The sequence below is a fragment of the Silene latifolia genome, chromosome X (genome assembly GCF_048544455.1).
Source record: "Silene latifolia isolate original U9 population chromosome X, ASM4854445v1, whole genome shotgun sequence".
Taxonomy (NCBI): domain Eukaryota; kingdom Viridiplantae; phylum Streptophyta; class Magnoliopsida; order Caryophyllales; family Caryophyllaceae; genus Silene; species Silene latifolia.
Window position 1 is genome coordinate 59349899 of NC_133537.1, and position 5059 is coordinate 59354957.

Genomic DNA, 5059 nt, shown 5'->3' on the forward strand with positions numbered 1-5059 from the left:
ACCATTCAAGCCGAGGTGTTCGGTGGAGTTAAGCGTAAGGCAATCCCACGATCCTTAAGGTGTTGATCAAACTCGTGTGAAAGATACTCGCCACCACGCCCGATCGTAGTGTTTTAATCTTTCTACCCAGTTGGTTATGTACCCGATTCTGGTATTCTTTGAATTTCTCAAAGGACTCACTTTTATGCTTCATTAAGTAGACATAGCCATATCTACTTAAATAGTCCGTGAAAGTGATAAAATACCTATAGCCTTCTCGTGCGGTGATTGACATAGGTCCACACACATCCGTATGTATGAGTCCTAATAGGTCAGCAGCGCGCATTCCAACACCTTTGAAGGAAATTCGAGTCATCTTACCAATGAGACATGATTCACACGTGCCAAATGATTCAAAATCAAATGCCGAGATAGCTCCATTCTGTATGAGTTGTTTAACGCGTTTCTCATTAATGTGTCCCATACGGCAGTGCCATAGATAAGTTTGATCTTTGTCACCAACCTTTAACTTTTTATTCATTACGTGCAATATTTGTTGGTCCGATCTAAAACATAAATTCCATTCATGGAGACTCTGCCTTGCCATAAATCATATCGTGTAATGAGAAAATGCAGCTATTATTCTCTATTACAAATGAAAAACCAATTTTGTCAAGTGCGTAAACCGAAATAATGTTTTTGGATAGATGGTACATAATAGCGATTATATAAAAATAACTCAAATCCGCTTGGAAGCTGGATCACATATGTTCCCCTCGAGACGGCAGCCACTCGTGCTCCATTCCCGACACGCAGGTCCACCTCACCCTTTACGAGGGGTTCGATGTTTCGGAGCCCCTGCACATGATTGCATAGATGAGAACCACAACCAGTATCTAGTACCCAAGTTCCGTAACTTGCATGGTTAATCTCAATCATATGAACAAAAGTAGAAGAAGAAGAAGAAGACATACCAACAGGAGTAACGCGACCAGCTTTTATGTCCTCATGGTATACAGGACATGTACGCCTCCAATGCCCAGTCTTATGGCAATGATGGCATTCCATGTTACCGGTCTTGCTCTTTGTCGCGCCTGGTGAGGTGCTCGACTCACCAGGCCCACTCTTACCTGATCCCCACTTCTTAAACTTCGGCTTGCCTACTGCTAGGTCTGCCTGAGCTTTGCCCTTACCCATGCCCTTGTTTGACACAACGAGAACATCCTGTTTCAGGCTCCCACTAAACTTCATGTCCTTCTCGGTCTGTACGAGAAGGGAGTGTAGTGCATGAGGACTTTTCTTCAAATCATTCATATAGTAATTGGCTCTAAAGAGCGCAAAACCATCGTGGAGTGAATGAAGCATGCGGTCAATCACGATGTTCTCACTGATCTTACAATCAAGTGCCTCCAGTTTCTCGACATTCTCAATCATGCTGAGAATGTGTGGGCTAACCGGTTGGCCCTTCTGGAGTTTCGCCTCAAAGAAGCGACAGGTATGCTCATAGGTTACGATTCTCGGTGCTTTCGAGAATTCCTTAGTGAGCGTGGTGAAAATCTTGTTTGCACCTTGGGCTATGAAGCGTTTCTGCAAATTGGATTCCATTGCAAAAATGAGTACGTTCTTTATCGCACCCGCTTCCATGACGAAATCGCTATACGTGGCGATATCGTTAGCTCCAGCCGTGGGGCCTGGGTTTGGCGGGATGGGCTCTATCAGATATTTTAGCTTCCCGTCAGCAATGGCAGCATTCCGTAATGCCGCATCCCAGTCCGCGAAGTTTGATCCATCATTCTTGATCGAGTAGGCGATTCATCCGATTCATGAAGATCGAAGCCAGGACTCACGGTCCAATGTGGCACTTGGCATTGGGTCGTTCATACGGCCAGCCATTATGTTATTAGCAGTTTAAATGATCGTGTTCTACACTGAAAAAGAAAGAAAAACAAAACGAAATAAGCAACTCATCGAGGTGATTTAAGTCTAATTAAAATTCATTTTAACGTGTAGACTCATTGCATTTGTATAATCGATCTACCTCAAGAATATTACAAATGATCCCAAGACTCAATTTCCGTAAATTGATAAGCCAACTGTTTGGCTAGTTCTACCGTTAGAACTCTTGGTCGATAGATTTATGTAAATCCTATCTTTAGTCCACCATAATCACAGGATCGTACGAGTGACCGCAGTGTTGAGATAAAATAGGTCAATCAGTTCCAACTTACCCGACGTAGAAGGGGTCATATTATGCCTACCGACGAAGAAGGGATTCATTGGAGTTTGACCTATAAAGACTATTCTCAATTTTTGTTTATACGAGGAAGATCCCATCAACTTAGTTTTAATTCATTTTAAGTGAACGAAAAACTAGCATTACGTGAATGAATTAACTTGGGTGATGGCTTATTTAGACCGTGTGACATCTGTATGTCAAAGAAAACTAACGCGTAACCTCTATATGAGTCAGTTTTCATGCAATTATTAGGTGGTTTGGTTTTAGGCGGAATATGATGCAAACTATCGTTACGATGAAAAAACATAAAACAAATGTAAAACGTAAATAAAAGTCCTAGTGTGGCCTATCCTAGCAAAATGAACATAATACAACTTTGGAATCCACTGTTGGACCCGAGAAGCTTGTCTTGATGTTCCATCTTGATCCATGTAGCGGGAGTGAGCATCCGATTCTCCATCTTTGGTCTTCTCAAAATTACAATTTAAAATTTACAAAATATAAACCTATTTACATTCTAAATTAAAACTGTAATTACAAAGAAAAATCCAAAACGGAGATGCGAGATCTCAAAATACAACCAAGACCGTGTTCCATCACTACGGTAACACGTTCTACTAAGGCCACACTAAGTTACAACCGTTTGTAAAATTAAATACGTAAAAAAAAATATTCATGGCATTCAAAAGTAACGATAAATAAAAATGCATCAACTAAAACAAAATTTATCCGTGACATAATTCTATAATTATGTTAAATTTATCCAAACCACCTTTTAACGATTAAAATTATGTGACAAAACCGCTTCTATCAACTTAATTTTAATTCATGACAATCCGTTACTTTAAATCGCTTTAAAATAACTAAATGGTACGTGAGTGAACCGTTTCACTATCAAGCGAGTGTACAACATCCGTATAATGTACATATTATGGCCACAAAAAAATAAAACACGAAAAAAAAAAATTTCCAGCGGTTCATTTCAGCGGCTCAACCGAAAGCATATTTCCTCTCGAAATCGATTTGACAAAATAAAACCAATTGCAATTTTGACATTATCCGTATAAAATTAAATCTACAATTGATAAAACTTTAACATATTGTTATAAAGACTGATTATAATAACAATATGCAAAAACAAATCGCAAACAAAACCAATCGATCGAGACACTAACAGTCCTCGATCGACTGATCAGACATGAACAGTTCGGCTGACTGTTTACAACAGCACGGGAAAAAAAAAATTAAAATTAAACAGCCGTGTATAACAGGTCACGGTTTTCAAGGCAAAACAATATCGATTCAAATCGTTTTATGAAAATCACGATGAAAACTTTACGTGGCCTCGCTCTGATACCACTTGTAGGGTAATATCCGTATAAAACCCCTTAAAATTAAGGACTATAACGCAAATTATCATGTGATTAATTGTCATAAACGAAAAACAAGAGAAACGATAAAGGAACAAGAATCAACCTCGGGTCCTTTGTATAAAACGGCCTAAGAACAGAAATCAACGTCGATTTCCTCCTAATCGTTGCACCCAAGATCGTCTGAGACTATGCCCCTTGTGCTAGAAAGTACTCTCTAATTGCCTTGCAATATTGAGAGAGTTTTTGTGAGTTTTCTGATGTGAGATCTAGAATTTCAGAGAGAATGCCTCCAAAACCCTAATTTTTGTGCAAATGACAATGATTAGGTCAAAAGGAGAAAAGCACTCTCCTTTTGTTCATTTCGGCCAAACCGTGAGCTCAAGGGGGAAGTGGGCTTTCCACTTTCTCCTAATTTAATTCGTGGTCCGACTCGTTTCGCTAAAATGTATATGACGGGTTTTAATTATAAATCATCACTCGTTATCGGATAATAAAATATCGACTAGTAACATGAATTAGTCGATATATTAATACTTGTCCGATAATGACAATATTGTATAATTAATTAAATTCAATATACATTAATTAAATATAATCGTTTATATTCAATTTACGAATTAACCGCTTAATTCACCTTAGCCATTATTATTTAATCCGCATTAAATAATTATCTCAACATCGCGTTTGACTAATTTTTAGTCAATAACTCCGACTAACTGCTTAGTCATATTAGGCATCAACATACCTGTATTTTCATACCGTCACATCTCTCAAACGTATCCTATAGGTGTGACTTTTAGGGACCAGTTGATCACCGCCATCAGTATGACAATAACGTCAAACTTATCTAGCAATCCAACCGTTATTGATAAACGTGGACCAACTGATAATAATACAAAAGTATACCCTTTGATCCTTTTAGAGATTTATATGTCATTGCACTAACTGTGGAGGACACCAGCCCCAACAAGCTCCCACTTGTCCGTATAAGTGTACGTGCAATAACGTTATCCGCACTAACTGGAGGACACGGGCTCCAACAGGATGAGCTAGCATCATCTTGCGTTGGAGGACGATTAGTTCCCCCTGAATTTTGGACATCCTCCTCAGGCAACAGTGGCTCCAACTGATGCTCAGCCTCTTCCACCACTTGATCCATATCATGTTGTGTCATACCAATCTCAAAATCATAATCATATTCATCATCCTCATCATCAACCTGTGTGTTTGACACAAAAAGACTAGATTCGTCAAATATTACATCAACACTTTCTTCCATTTTTATAGTCCTTTTGTTATAAACTTTATAAGCTTTACTATGATCGGAATAACCAACAAAAACTCCTTCATCACTATGAGCATCAAATTTGCCAAGGTTGTCTTTTCCATTATTGTGCACAAAGCATTTACTACCAAAGCATTTTCAATGTGAGAGATTAGGTTTTCTTCCTCGTAGTAGTTCATAGGGAGT